Here is a 17,087-nt window from a genome sequence, read left to right as displayed (position 1 = left end):
TGCCCTTTTACTATATATTCTTGTGAAAATAAAGTCGCTCAGTCGTGTCCGACTCTTTGTGACCCCATGGACTGTAGCCTATCAGGCTCCTCCGACCATGGGATTTTCCAGGCAAGAGTGTTGGATTGGATTGCCATTTCCTTCTCCAGGGGATCTTCCCGATCCAGGAATCAAACCCCGGTCTCTCCCGCATTGAAGGCAGACGCTATACCGTCTGAGCCACCAGATATATTCTTGTATATACTTGTATTTTTATGAACATTCTATTTCATTGCTTTGTATTGTATACCAGTGTGTCATCTGAGTTATCATTGTTTTATTTTTTTTAGTCTGATAGGGAGAGTGCTCCCTTCTTAATCTACTTAAATAAAAATTGAACGTTTATTCTTCCAGATGACCTTTTTAATAATTTGGCCAAGATTTCACTGCCAAATAAAAATCCTGTAATTTTGAGTTGTTATGTGGTAGATTAATTTGGCGGTTTCTAGCAGAGATGAGTTCCATTCCAGAATTAGTGCTACATCTTTTTACATAGATATATTTCTTAGTGCCCCAGTAAAATTTTTATCTTTTTCTTCATATGTTCTATACACTTACTAAGTTAATTCCGTATTTTATATTTCTTACTGTATTGTGAATGAACTGTTTTTCTTCCAATTTATTTTTAATTTGTACCTTCTTAGACAACTGATTTTTAATCACTTACAAAAACCATTTCAATTTCTATCATTTCCACCAGATGGCAGTCTTGGGCACGTCCACTTGTAAACCCGCTGAGAACTCTGGTGACAAGAAAGGCAGTGGCTGGCAGATCTTACAAGCCCTTAAAAGTACAAGAACAAAAATGTTTTTCGTAAACCTGAAAGAAAAACGAACCCAACATTATGTAATTATAGTATTTATACTGCTATTAACCTGTAATCTTAGAGCCCGTTAATGAAGGCAGAGAACTGTCACTGTAGCTTTCAAAATCATATTTTTCTCTGTCCTTGTGATAAATACCTGTGGCTTCTTGGCAGTACTTTTGCTTTTATTCCGGAGACTTTCATGGTTAAAGGCAGGCTATATTTAATAAATATCATTATTGTTTCCCCTCTCCTAAAAGCACCATTTAAATCAGAAGTTACTGGATTTCTAAATGTTTATGTAAGAGCATCTTGTGACTCTTTTATGATGCCCAGAACTCATTTGACATATGAGGTACAGAGTTAATAGCTAATACAAAAGGAAGTAGGTTTGTAACTGGCTTGTTCTACATGCATACACATCTTAATAAATCCCTTAAATTAGATGCTTTTTAGCTTAATTTTGGTGAGTTCAGAGACTTATGTTTAGGAATATAGAAAGGAGTGAATGTCTTGATCAGACAAGGAATTGGCTCAAGTGCTTTCTCATAGATGCTTTTCCCAGTGGCCCAAAGAGAGCACCTTTGGACAGCAGTACCTCGCCTAGGTAAGCTCCCCTTTGTACCTTCATTACAGTTCCATTTGCTACTTTACTTTTATGTAATCAGAGAGTAGTAAGTGACTGGACAGTAACTGTACATTCCCTTTCCGAGAGATTTTATCTCTGCTCTGAGATTGAAAGGTGCAAAAAAAGTATTACAAGAATGAAAAGAGCAGATTTGGTACAATGGTATGCCAAGGTTAATTCTTGCTTTTCCAAGAAAATTGATATAAATATCCTAGGAGGTGATATAGAAAAATTGCTGACAGATGGTAAATAATTTCTTTAGGGAAAATCGTGGAAAAGTTTCCTTTCTCAGTCCCTGATGATTCTAGGATGTAGTTACGTGAAATAGCAAATTTCTTTCATGTAGTACATGCATTTATTCATATTTTGTGTGATCTCTGAGAATGAATGTTGAAATGGACTTCAGGGAATCCTGTGCAGTAGTTATGCCTGGAGGTTTTGTGTAGTGTAGTGTAAAACATACCTTTAATTAATTTTAAGACAAAATTGAACTTGGTTAGTTCGTACCACACATTTCCAAATGGTTTTGAGTAACCTAAATTATACAAATAGATCCATAAGTTAAATAAACCTGAAAGATTGGCTATGTAAAATTATTCTTGACGGCCAATGTTTGTTTATGTAATATTTTTTAAGGCTTTTTCAGGATGGGACACACATGAATCTGGCAGTTAAGAATGTGTAATAGAGTACACACTATTACAGTGTATTAGTGTATATACTGCACTTGTCAAATGCCTTTCACCGTCAAAAGTTTACATGTCAATGCTGATTAACAACTTGGGGAAATTTCACATCAGTGAGCAACCCACAAACAGTGTCTGTCAGTTTGAGAGAGAAATACGCCCATAAAGCAAACTGAATGATTTGTAATTTCATATCGTCAAACATTTTAACACAGTAGTCCTGAAGACTTGTCATCTGTGTGTTCTTCAAAGAGTAATTTTATAACGGGACAGATCTTTAAATATGTTTTTATGAGGTCTCCAAGTTGATTCCCTATGTACCAGATAGGCCTTTAGAAGCTCTGATTGGGTTCTCCAGGGGCCAGAATCTACTTCCATTTGAGGGCAGCTCTGCCTATCCTGGTTGGTTCTTCCTGTCATTTGTCTCATGAACCCCTTGGGGCCAAACATTTAAGCACAGCTCTTACAGTGACTCGCAGTATCTTTTCTAATTCTGTTAACTTCCCTGATAGATTGTGGCTTCAGTTGTCTCTACCATCCAAACTTCAGTTTTCCAAAGGCTCTAGTTTTCTTTTTTGCTTAAAGTATACAACCCAGAACAGAATCAATATAGGTAGCAGAACATGGTCCTTTGTTCTAGTTACTGCTCTTTTGTTCTTCGATTTAACACTCAATGAACTAGCTTTTCTGACATCCACATGAAAATGAGTCTTTGAGGTTAATTATGTTTACTACTGTTAATAGTCTTTCCCCATCCTGTACTTGTGCAGTTGGTGTTTTGTTCAACCTGCTTTGCAGGACCTTCATTTTTTCTAAATTTTCTTGTGTTAGATTTATTAACCTTTTGAAATGTTTTGGGAATCATCTAAGATATATATACTATCTTACTCTTTTCCATCACCCCAAAGTTTGAAACTTGAACATTCAATATTGAATGAAACAAGTCTGAGGACAATGACCTAAGAAACTTCTCTTTGATATGATATAAATTGACCAATGTTTTAAGCAGCATCCATTAGGTAAAAAATTTAGCAATTTACTGATTGATCTATCAGCCTGTTTCTCTCCAGGTTTGTCTGTGAGAGCATCATGGATCTTACATTCCTTGCTGAAGTCCTGCATTTCTCAAATGTTAGTCAAGTAACTGCCCTCCAAAGTTCATGAAGTACCTGCTGATACTTGGTGAACAATGTTCTCTTGCCAAAAGGCTTAAGAAACATCATTGTAAGTAAGGTTTTATTCTAGGGCCTTTCCTGGGATCAGTGTCAAGTTGTTGCCATCTTTTACCTCTTATAAAAATCGGAAAGATTGTCACACTTTCTAATATAAGGCCAGTACCCCCTTTCCCACTTTTATATAACTACAGTGGGTCACCTAGAAATATTCTTAGGTTTCCAGGATCATTTTCTTGTTTTCCATTAGCATAAAATAGGAAATCAGTTTCTTATTGGCCTTATCACTTCTGTATAATTCAGTTTATTTGGTGTTTTCACTTTGACCCTATTCCCATAGGCCCAAGCAAATTTATTTATTTTTGCTTATAGTGTTTCTTGCATCATTTATATGTTTTTGAAACTCTGAACTTGTTACATTTTTTCCTTTGTAAACTGGTGGTTCTTGTTTTGTTGTTGTTTTATATTGCTTTTAGTTATGTCTCCCTTTTTATTCTGTATATATATGATTCATCAATTTAAAAAGTATTTTAAAAGTAACCTTTATGCATCTAAAAAAAAATCAAAATTACAACCTGGCCTGAGGCCAGCTGCAGCATGTGAACGGAGCAGAACAGGCCACATCCAGAAGATGCTCTTCACATCACAGACACTGGGGCCTTACCTACACAGCTTCGCAGCAAGGGGAAGGAAGGTGTTCTTACCAGTAAAGTCAGTATGGTTATAGTACAGCAAATATCTATCAGGTGACTTGAGAAAAGGAGTCCTTTATAAAGAGCTTTTTAAAAATTTATCAAAGATGCCACATGGGCCAGTAGTAACCCTGGAGCTTTATATTTGTTCTAGGAAATGATGTAACTTCTCTCTTCATATTCTTCCCTGTTTTATATCTTTGTTCCCTTAAAACATGGGGAAAGGTAGCACTGTAAGAGTGTGGCAGAGGAACTGAGCAGCGTATAGGTAATTGCAAAAGACCAGCTTTGGCTTTCTAACCTTGAGTTCAAGAGCCTCTCTAGGATAACATCTTGGGTGCCCTTTTGTCTCTTGTTCTTGACTTTCTCGATTACCAGGGCTTCAAAAATAGCAAGTAAGAAATAACAGGAAAAAAATGCCCCAGGTGTAGACAGCCTTATATATTTCTACAGATATATGAGTTACATATATTGTATGTATAGATAGTATGTTTCTTGGCACCCATTTCTGTACACATGCTATATACTTCAATAAAAATTTATTCCAAAAAAATCTTGGCTGGTGCAGTAAACTTCCTATGTATTTATTTTTATTCATATGAAGGTTTTATCTATTAATGGAACACATGAAAATATTGAGTAGATGCGGTGGGTATGCTTTAGATAGTATGAACTGAAATATAGACTCTGTGTTTTGTGATAAACTCAGGGAGATGGAAAGCAGAGGGGAACCTTCAAAAGATAGCATTTGAATCTCAGGGTAAGCTAAACTAATATAACAAACAGAACCAAACCTGTAATGGTTCAAAAAATAGATTATTTCTTGCTCATGTATTACCAGGTTGAGTGTTCCAGGTGAGGGTGCTTCTTTCTTCTATGTAGTGATTCAAGTCTGAGATTTTTAATCTTGTGGCTGTATCATCACCCAGGGCCTTGTTATCTGTGTCCAACCAGCAGAAGTAGACTGTGAGCAAGGAAAAGGCACCCCTGCTTCTTAAAAGTCTCCTTAAATTTAAAGGGCATTGAAATTTTATATATAAAGCATTATTTTCCAGACACAGTGGAATTAATGTAAACAACAGAAAGATAACAATACACTTAAATAATTCATATGCCAAAGAAATCATAAGAGAAATTAGAAAATATCTTGGCTAGAATGAAAAATCATTAACAGAAATTGTGGGCTACAGCTAAGGCAGTATTCAGAGGGAAATGTATAGATTTAAACACATATATTAGAATGTAGAGTCTCAGTTAACTTTCCAACTTAAGTAAATACAAGTGCAAGAAAAGAAGAATAAGAACAGAAGTCAGTGAAATAGAAAACAAAAAAAGCAAATCAGAAGTTGACTCTTTGTAAATATCAAAGAAGTTGATTAAACTTATAACCAGGCTGATCAGGTAAAAAACAAATTATCAGTGTTTGAAATAAAAGGGGAGATACCAGCATGAATCCTACAGACATTTAAAAAGGAGTATTATGAAATGATTTATGCCAATGAAATTAATACCTTAGAGGAAACATTTGAAAATGAATGTAATTCCATGCTGGGAGTAAAATAGAAAAACCATATCATTACATTCAGAAAAAGCATTTGACGAAATTCAAGACCTATTCCTAGTAGAAGTTCTCAGCAACCTACAAATAAAAGGGAATTTGCTCAGCCTGATAAAGAGTAACTAATACCATATTTAACAGTAAAAAACTGAATACTTTCCCTCTAATACACCAAATAAGGCAAGAATGTCTGATCTAAACACTTATATTCAATACTGTTTGGAGGTTTTAGCCAGTGCAACAGAACAACAAAGAAAAACAAATTGGAAAGATACATATAACTGTCTTTATTTGTAGATGACATGATTGTGTAAGTAGAAGATGATAAACTATAAGATGCTGCTGCTGCTGCTAAGTCACTTCAGTCATGTCCAACTCTGTGCGACCCCATAGACGGCAGCCTACCAGGCTCCCCCATCCCTGGGATTCTCTAGGCAAGAATACTGGAGTGGGATGCCATTGCCTTCTCCAATGCATGAAAGTGAAAGTGAAGTTGCTCAGTCGTGCCCGACTCTTAGCGACCCCATGGACTGCAGCCTACCAGGCTCCTCCGTCCATGGGATTTCCCAGGCAAGAGTACTGGAGTGGGGTGCCATTGCCTTCTCCAACTCAAATAAGCTTAGCAAGGTCGTCAACAGGATGCAATGTCAATGTACCAAAATATTTTTATATACCAGAAACAAACGAAATTAAAAAATAACACCATAGCATCAAAGACCATGAGATAAATTTTGTGAAGTATGTGTAAGACCTGAACATGGAAAACAAACCATTCTGAGAGAAAACCTAAATAAATGGAGAGAGAGACCACGTTCTTGGATGAAAGGTTTAATGCACTGGTGGTTTAGTAACTCAGTCATGTCTGACTCTGTGACCTATGGATTGTAGCCCGCCAGGCTCCTCTGTCCATGGGATTCTCCATTCAAGAATACTGGAGTTTGTTGCCATGCCCTTTTCCAGAGGACCTTCCTGACCCAGGGATTGAACCTGGGTCTGATGCATTGGCAGGTGTATTCTTTACCACTGATCCACCTGGGTAGCCCTTAATATGATTAACATGTCAATTAAAATTAAACTGACATAGATTAAGTGAAACCCTAATCAAAGTACTTAGCAGCCATTTGGGGTAGAAATTAACAAGGTGAGTCTAAAATTCATATATAAATGCAATTGGACCTTAAATAGTCAAAACAGCTTTGATAAAAAGATTATATTGGAGGATATATGCCTGATTGCAAGAATTACTATAAAGTTACCATAGTTAACATGCTTTTGGTATCAAGGTGTATTCATAATCTGCTGGAAACAATGGAAACAGTGACAGACTTTATTTTCTTGGGCTCCAAAAATTCCTGGGCTCCAAAATTACTGCAGATGGTGACTGCAGCCATGAAATTAAAAGTCGCTTACTCCTTGGAGGAAAAGTTATGACCAACCTAGACAGCATATTAAAAAGCAGAGACGTTTCTTTGCCCACAAAGGTCGGTATAGTCAAAGCTATGGTTTTTCCAGTAGTCTTGTATGGATGTCAGAGTTAGACTAAAAGCTGAGCACCAAAGAATTGATGCTTTTGAGCTGTGGTGTTGGAGAAGACTCTTGAGAGTCCCATGGACAGAAAGGAGATCCAACCAGTCAATCCTAAAGGAAATCAGTCCTGAATATTCATTGGAAGGACTGTTGCTGAAACTGAAACTCCAATACTTTCGCCACCTCATGTGAAGAATTGACTCATTTGAAAAGACCCTGACGCTGGGCAAGATTGAAGTCAGGAGGAGAGGGGGATGACAGAGGATGGTTGGATGTCATCACTGACTTGATGGACATGAGTTTGAGCAAGTTCCAGGAGTTGGGTGATGGACAGGGAAGGCTGACGTATTGCAGTCCCTGGGGTGGCAGAATTGGACAGGACTGAGCAACTGAACTGGACACAATAAAGAATCCAAAAATAGACTGTGTGATTATGTAACACCTATATGGTAACTTAATTTTTCATAAAACTGACAGTAATTTGATGGGAAAAAGGAAAGTCACTTCCACAAATAATTCTGGAACAAACATAACTGTATATATATATATTTTTAATCAACCTTTATTCCTCTGTGTCACACAAAAATTAACTTGAAACACAGACTTAACTGTAAGAACTAAAATTTCTAGACCAAGACACTGAAGGAAAATTGGGTTCAGCAAAGCTCAGATTAGAATAACATCTGCACTTCCAGAGAGAGACACTGTTGAAAATGGAAAGATAAGCCTTAGACAAAACACATCTTGCCTAAGGATTGCTGTTTATAATAGACCACTTTTAAAAACAGGTTAAAATGTTGAAAAACTAAATAAGGGTTTTATCAAGGAAAACATATGAATAACAAATAAGCACCAGTGATCCAAGTTGTTATTAGTCATTCAGGAAGTGCAAATGGTAATACCACCACAACACAGTAGAATGAAGTCGCTCAGTCGTGTCCGACTCTGCGACCCCGTGGACTGTAGCCTACCAGGCTCCTCCCTCCTTGAGATTCTCCAGGCAAGAATACTGGAGTGGGTTGCCATTTCCTTCTCCAGTTATTACTCATTCAGGAAGTGCAAATGGTAATACCACCACAACTCAGTAGAATGACTATAATTAAAAAGATGGGAATTGCCAATAGCGATAATGGGGAGCAAATGGAACACACGCATTGCTCATGGAAAGGTTAAGGTCCAAGGACCTCAGATGACAGTTTGGCAATTTCTCATAAACTTAAATATTATACTAACCTTGTGACTCAGCAATTCCACTCCTAAGTATATACCCAAGAGAAATGAAAACATATCCACACAGAAAACTACATAAATGTTCATAAGCTGTATTATAGTCCAAAATTGAAAACACCTCAGAAGTTCAGCTGGTAAAAGGATAAACCACATCCATACAATGAATGCTAATTAGCAATAAGAGGAACAAATTACTAATTCAAGCAACAACAGGAGTGAAGCTCAAAAGCATTATGCTAATTGAAAGAAGACACAAAAGACTGATTTCATTTATCTGCAGTTTGTGAAAAGGCAAAATTTAGAGACAGCAGATTGATTATTGCCAGGGGCTAAGGGGAGTAATGGAACTTTGGAGAGTAATGGAGCTGTTCGGTATCATGATTGTGGTGGTGATTACATAACTGTGTACATTTGTCAGAACTCATCCAATCCTACACCTGAAAGTGGTAAGTATGCATTTTATATCTCATTCATCTGGCTAAAAGAAAAAAGTAATAATAAAAAGAATCAAAATGTGTTAAGGTAAGTTTGGGTTTATGGGTATTCACAATGTGTTAATGTAAGTTTGGGTTTATGGGTATTCTTTCAAATCTGTTTTGCATTTAATAATTTTAATTTTTACATATTTCCAAAGACATGAACTTGAGATAAAATTCACAAGAGAAGAGTAGTCCAAATTTTGTGCCCTGAGTTACTTTTCACATGGGCTCCTCTATGTGACCTGCTTAGGGTAAATAGCACCAGGGATTTACCATTTATGTATTTATTTAATATCTGTATATATGTATGAATTTATTGTTTAGTTACTTGATGGTTTTCTTGAGCAACTGCTGGGCTGATGGGGTTGGATGATCAGGAAGCTTTGCTAAGTAATCTATTTAAAGGGACTGAATTACATGACATGGATATAAATTGATCAAGTCCACTTTGTTATATAATCCCATTTGCTACCCTCTCCCACCTGCCGAAAATCAGGAAGACTTACTAATAAAACATAACTTTAAAATTTTGTAAGAGTAAGTAAAATTTTTATTGAAATCCAGCTCTAGAAGATGGCCATAGTTGTTTTCCTCAAAAGCCACAGTTTAGTAACCTTTTAGAACTCTCTCTTTTGCATGGCATCCTCACTAATAAGATACTCCTCAAACCAAAACCAATTTCATTTACTACATATAAAGAGCAATTACTCCATAATTACTCCATTTTAAGTATGACTTTCACTTTGATGTTTCCTCAAGCTTAGGAAAATGGAATTCTACTTTTTAAAGTAAGACTATTGCCTGTCTGGCAAAAAGGTATATAGGCTTAGGCTGGCATCCCTGAGACTTTTGGAGTGATACCTTTTAAAAATAAAAACCCTTTAACATCTTTAGTTGTTATTCTTTATTCTGTAGGTCCAGGGTTGGCAAACTGTCTATAAAGGGCCAGAGAGTAAATATTTTAGGCTTTGAGGACCAAATAGTCTCCATCTCTCAATTCTTCTGTTTTGGCAAGGCACCACAGATAACAAGTGCTGATGGATGTATTCAAATAAAACTTCATTTATAAAAACATATAGTTCTGGATTTGACCTGGGACAAAGTTTGCTGACCTTCATTGGAGATCATAAACACCCCGCCAAAGCAAATCTATTTGTTTTGACAAACCAGTCACAGACTCAAATAAACTTAGGTGCTTCAGTGAAAAGAAATAATAATTATAGCAGTGGAGTTCAGGACATGGTACCCCAAAATATGGTGCCTTGATATATTGAACGTTTAAAGCTGAAGGAACTTGAGAAATGGCATGTGCAGGAAGGATACTCTGAACTTCTCTGAAGCAGGTCATAAAAAAATAAAACAGGTCATAAAAAAATCTTGTGAGAGATTTATGCCCTCTCTATGCCAGGAGGAAAGGAACATCTCTCTCTGAAAACAACGGGACATGGAGAAGACTCCAAATATTAGCTTTGCTAAGTTTCTCCAGATTCCTACGCTTACCTCATACCCTTTGTTCTATTATATCTTTCCACCCTGCATCAAGCTTAGTGTAAAAACACACGGGCTTAACTTTCTTTAAGTTTTCATTTCCTTACTAAGTCTCTTGTGACACATAAAGCTTATGTTCAATGAATTTGTATGCTTTTTTTCATGTTCCTTTGTGTTTTGTTACAGGGGTCTCAGTCAAGAACTTAAAAGGATAGAGGGGAAAGATATTTTTCTTCCCCTATAGAAAATAACAGGAATAAAGTGTTCATTAGGGAGGCTCCACATCAGAAAGTCGAGGTATGCGTGTTCTGCAACTCTGTGTGATTAACTGTGTACAAAAATGTATAATATCTAGAAAATATGAAGATACTTGTCCGAGCTAGCTTACGAAATACTTCATGAATGTGATTATGACTTTGCTTGGTAAAGTTACAAATGTAGATTTCAGAGAGTAGGTTTTACTTTTATTTTTGTTCCCCTTTCTATGTATAAGATTATGTTTTTTTATATACTTAGCCAGTAACCAAAGATGACCACTCTTCTTGCTAAAACAGTGCAACAAATAAAATTCACGCCTGTTGAAGATTTAGTTCCACAATTTTTCACTCTTGTTTGTAAGGAGTAGATAAGGACCTGACTAACATTGATGACTATAACCTAACACTTTGTGTTGCTCCCTGTATTTAGATCATTTTCCCCAGTTTAAAGCAGAGTTACTGATGAAGGATTAACATGATCAATTATGATTCAAGTAGAAATACTATAATTATGCAGAACTTGGAAGAACTAGAAGTCCTGGTCCTCGTGGTCTTATCATTCAAGTTAGAAATATTTTTAAAGGGAAAACAGAAGAAACAGAAACAAGGATGTGATGGTTTATATTATTATAAAGCTCTGCTTTATAAAGCACAAGCTCTGCTGCTTCTAGTCAGTGTTTACTATGAAAGAGAACTATTATTAATTTTTGTATTAATACTTTTGAATATTAGAATATTTATGTTTAGTGAGATAACTTTCCAGTTGCCTCTTGGAATAACTGAGGATAGAGAAATTATCTCTAAGCAGGTCATTCTTGTGAAGAATAAGAAGTTCCTTTCAGTTCTGTAAATGTAGTGAGTAGACCCCATTGACCTAATACTTAATAGTAATGGTTATTATTATAATGTTAACAATAGCAACTTTTATCAGTGACATAGGCCTCACTCTGCAAATCTCTTTGCTGAGAAGAAAGCTGACCAGCCTTTGTAAAGCAAGCCTGTTATCACTGGTAGGTAGTTTGTATATGCTATTTAATTAAATTTAAAACTTTAATTAAGTTTTATTTGTATTTAAAATAAATTTTACAATTTAAATGTATTTTATTTATAACAACACTATGAAGCAAGTGTAACAGATGAAAAAGCTGAGATCCATTCAAAGAGGCTGAATGCACTTACCAAGACCATGAAGCTTAGAGTGGCTGCTGTCCCTTAGGCAGGACTTGAGTCTCCTGGTTTGCCACCATTCACCATCCCCTCACTTTATTTTTTTTAATTGAAGTGTTAATTAGTGCTGAAAAGCAAAGTGATTCAGTTTTATATAAAAATTTTTTTTCTTTTGATATTCCATTACGGTTTATCATAGGATATTAAATATAGCTCTCTGTGCTATACAGTAGTAGCATGCCCACCTTCCTGTTGAGCCCCACCCTGCCTCCTCCACTCATTTATGTGCACCATCACCTCAAGCACTTGTGGTCCAGGTACCACAGCACTGGCATTATCTGGCAGGTGGTTAGAAATGCAGAATCTCAGGCTTCACCAAAAATCTAACGAATCAGAATCTACATTTTAACAAGATCTCCGGGAGATTCGTATGCAGATTAAAGTTTGAGAAGGCTTGCTGGAGGGGATCTCCAAGGTCCTCCCCCTCCACACACACAAGATTCTGAATGTTGACCATGGGCCAAACCCTGGACTTTTCACTTTGTTAATAGGTACAGCTCTCCGTTTTAGGTGGGAAATCCAAATAAAATCCTATATTAAAGTAACTGCCCTTATAAGGATGGATATACAAATGAATAACACAGTCAGGAATTCTGCAAGGGCTAGATGAGTGTCCATGGGAGTGGCGGAAGGCAGATGAAGCAGGGCCTGTAAGAGAGGTGGGAACAAATGTCCTGAACAGGTGTCCCTAGTTGACAATGAGGAGAAGACAGTGAGCGTGGCTGATGGGACTAGAGAGCTTGGTTTGGGGATACTAAGAGAATTAAGTTTAGAAATGTAATAAGTGTGTAGACTGTAGCTTGGACCTCTAGGCTGAGATATTTGGAGTTGATTCTCTTTATAATGAGCAAACATTGATAGCTTTCAAGTTGCCATTTGAGAGTTTTGAGAAAATTAATGGTCTGACAGATTGTGTAGTATGAGTGGGCTTCACTTTAAAGATATATTCACAGTGGTTTTATGTACATGGCTTGATGTGGGTAAAGCACTTTCCCAAAAGTATGACATGTTTAGTGTTTTTTCTGCCTATATTGGCACTTGTTCCTCTGATACATGTTCACAGAGACCCCAACCCAGCACCCAAACCATTCTGAATGTTTCTGGGCTTTGAGGCAAGCCTTGCTGAGAGTGTGTCCATTAAAGGTCAGGGAATCATAAAGCCTCCCCCAGGAATACTGGGTCTGACCTGGGAATTGAAGAATTCGCTTAACATCCAAGGACCACATTTCCGTGGCAGTAGATTACAGAAAATGACGTTTGTGTCCCAATGAAGTTCAAACTCGCAGTGTTCTGAGAAGACTGTAGCATTTTAAAAGTAGCATGTGAGTCACACTCTTTGAATTTACAGTGAGACTATTCGTGGCAGTACAATGTCTATCAATGCTGATAGTTACAAGTTTTCCAGAACAGCTCAGTGTATCTGTATTTGACATACTGGTCACAGGGTAGGTAAGTTGGCATTTAGCTGTTGGGTGCTCTTTTTCAATAGAACTTTGTTAAAGGCCAGATATTATATATTACTGTTTCTTTTATGATTCTGGACTGTTTTGGAAAACAAAGTCTTCAAGCAGTAAAGAATTGAGACATTCCAAGGTTAAAACACTTTATAAATCAGCCCATTACACTGTGAAGTAAATTACATTGCTGGCCAGTGATGTCACGGAAGGACCTAATTATGCTTGTTGGTGTGTGTTGTTTTATTTTGTAATATTTGGCCACCAAGAAGGCACAGTGGTGAAGTGTGACTAACTGTGGCTATGGGGACTTCCCTTGTGGTCCAGTGGTTAAGAATCTTTCAATGCAGGGGATGCAGTTTCAATCCCTGTTCAGGGAACTAAGATCCCACATGCCACAGGGTGACTAAGCTTGCATGCCGCATCAAAGATCCCATGTGCCTCAGCTGAGACCTGATGCAGCCAAAGAAATAAATACATATTTTAAAACAAAAGCAGTGACTTCTGGGTTGACAACAGCCACAGAAATCGCCAAGCTGTGAGTATCACAAACTTGGGTCTGAGACACGGAAACACCTGCCTCTCATCAGGCGGACATAGCCAACTTAGGGCTGCACCTGGTGCTGTAAGTGCCTGTTGGAAATACAAATCAAAGTGCTGTTACAACTCAACAAAAAAATCACATAACCTAATTGTTAAAATGAGCAAAAGACTTGAATAGACATTCCTCCAAAGATGTACATGGTCAACAAGTACATAAAAGATGCTCATGTCACTCATCATCAGGGAAATGCAGACCCAAACCACAGTGATGTGCGACCTCACACTCATCAGGATGGCCACTTTAAAATAATAAAATACAGAAAATAATCAGTGTTGGCGAGCATATGGAAAAACTGGAACCCATTGGAACCCTTGTGCACTGTTGGTGGGAATGTAAAATGGTAAAACCGCTAGGGAAAACAGTAAGGTGGTTCCTCAAGAGATTAAAAATTGAACTACCATGTAATCCCACTTGTGGGTGTACATCCGCAAGAATTAAAAGCAGGGTCTTGAAGATACTTTTGCACAACCACGTTCATGGCATCATTATTCACAATATCTGAAGGATGGAAGCAACCCAGGTATCTGACAGATGAATGAATAAACAAATGTGGTATATACATACAGTGGAATAACATTTAGTCTTAAAAAGGAATGAAGTTCTTTCACATGCTACACCATGGATGAACCTTGAGGACATTATGCTAAATGAGGTCACAAAAAGTCAAAGATTGTATGATTTTTATCTAAAATAGTCAAATTCATGGAAACAAAGTAGAATGGCAGTTATTGAGGTCTCGTGGTAAGGAGAAAAATCTGTGGTTTAATGGGTATCAAGTTTCACATTTGCAAGATGAAAAAGTTCTAATGGTCGGTGCCACACCAGTATGAATATACTTGACTCTAGAGAACTGTACACTTAAAAATAGTTAATATGGTATCTTATGTGTATTTTTAACTACAATTTTAAAAAGTGTTGTGAAGGTGTGTGTGTTAGAGTAATTGTACTAAAAGTCCAAATAATGGCTTCCCTGTATATCCTTTACTCCGTAACTTCTCACATGGACTCTGGCCTTCGTACATCAAGTACAGTCAAAAAGATGCTATATGACTTCTAAGGCTTGGTCACAAAAAGGATACAGTTTCTGCCTTGCTTTGTTTATTCATTTGGGGCACTCACATTTGGGACCAAGCTGGAATGCTATGAGGAAGCCCAAAGTAGCCAGTGTGGAGAGATGCCATGGAAAGATCCCTGTGGAGAGAATTGAGACCCTCTAGTTGACCCCTTAGCCAGCGTCAACTGCACCAGAAAGATACATGGGTAGCAAAAAAAGGCTGAAGAGACACTCAGCAAAACTAGTCAAAAGAAATGTGCAAATTCACTGCAATAAAATACCACTACCTACAAAAACGAGAATCACAAAAATTAAAGACTGAACATAGCAAGTGCTGGGAAAGATGTGAAAGAACTAGAGCCTCAAACGCTGCTGAAGGTAATGAAGATGGTATAAGCGCTTTCTGAAATAGTTTGGCAGTTTTTTAAAAGGTTAAACATATACAATGTACACCTTCCATATGCTCCATCTGTCTGTACCCAAGAGAAAAGAAAACTATATCCTTACAAAGACTTGTGCATGATTGTTCACAACAGTTTTATTTATAATAGTAAAAAAGGGGGAAACCCCCAAATGTTCAGTTATCAACATATATTGTATATTCATAATGGAATACTACTCCATGATAAAAGAATTAACTAAAAAATGGGATACCACTGTTCTCAGAATGGCTTATGTCCAAAACACTGACTACTATAAACATTAGTAAACATGTGTATCAAGAAGGAACTCTTATTAATTGCTGGTGGGAATGCAAAATGACACAGTCACTTTGGAAGACAGTCTGGCAGTTTCTTGCAAAACAGAGTCTTAGCACAAAATCCAGCAATCACACTCCTTGGTATTTACCAAAAAGTTGAATACTTGTGTCCACACAAAATCCTGCACATGATGGTTTATAGAGGCCGTATAATTGCCAAAACTTAGAAGCAACTAATATGTCCTTCAATAGGTAAATGGATAAACTGTGGTACATCCAGACAATGGAATATTATTTGGCACTGAAAAGAAATGAGTAAGCCACAAAAAGACATAAGGGCAACTTTAATGCACTTCAGTTCAGTTCAATTGCTCAGTTGTGTCCGACTCTTTGCGACCCCATGAATCACAGCACGCCAGGCCTCCCTGTCCATCACCAACTCCCAGAGTTCACTCAGACTCATGTCCATTGAGTCAGTGATGCCATCCAGCCATCTCATCCTCTGTCATCCCCTTCTCCTGCCCCCAATCCCTCCCAGCATCAGTCTTTTCCAGTGAGTCAACTCTTCGCATGAGGTGGCCAAAGTACTGGAGTTTCAGCTTCAGCATTATTCCCGCCAAAGAAATCCCAGGGCTGATCTCCTTCAGAATGGACTGGTTGGATCTCCGTGCAGTCCAAGGGACTCTCAAGAGTCTTCTCCAACACCACACTTCAAAAGCATCAATTCTTCGGGGTTCAGCCTTCTTCACAGTCCAACTCTCACATCCATACATGACCACTGGAAAAACCATAGCCTTGACTAGAAGGACCTTTGTTGGCAAAGTAATGTCTCTGCTTTTCAATATACTATCTAGGTTGGTCATAACTTTTCTTCCAAGGAGTAAACGTCTTTTAATTTCATGGCTGCAATCACCATCTGCAGTGATTTTGGAGCCCAAAAAGATAAAGTCTGCCACTGTTTCCACTGTTTCCCCATCTATTTCCCATGAAGTGATGGGACCAGATGCCATGATCTTAGTTTTCTGAATGTTGAGCTTTAAGCCAACTTTTTCACTCTGCTCTTTCACTTTCATTAAGAGGCTTTTTAGTTCCTCTTCACTTCCTGCCATAAGGGTGGTATCATCTGCATATCTGAGGTTTTTGATATTTCTCCCGGCAATCTTGATTCCAGCTTGTGCTTCTTCCAGCCCAGCATTTCTCATGATGTACTCTGCATAGAAGTTAAATAAGCAGGGTGATAATATACAGCGTATATTGACGTACTCCTTTTCCTATTTGGAACCAGTCGGTTGTTCCATGTCCAGTTCTAAATGTTGCTTCCTGACCTGCATATAGGTTTCTCAAGAGGCAGGTCAGGTGGTCTGGTATTCCCATCTCTTTCAGAATTTTCCACAGTTTATTGTGATCCACACAGTCAAAGGCTTTGGCATAGTCAATAAAGCAGAAAATAGATGTTTTTTCTGGAACTCTCTTGCTTTTTTGATGA

Source organism: Bos mutus, chromosome 11 (genome assembly GCF_027580195.1).
Source record: "Bos mutus isolate GX-2022 chromosome 11, NWIPB_WYAK_1.1, whole genome shotgun sequence".
In the NCBI taxonomy this organism is placed as follows: Eukaryota; Metazoa; Chordata; class Mammalia; order Artiodactyla; family Bovidae; genus Bos; species Bos mutus.
The sequence above is the reverse complement of the archived record's forward strand: the minus strand, read 5'-3'. Positions refer to the sequence as shown.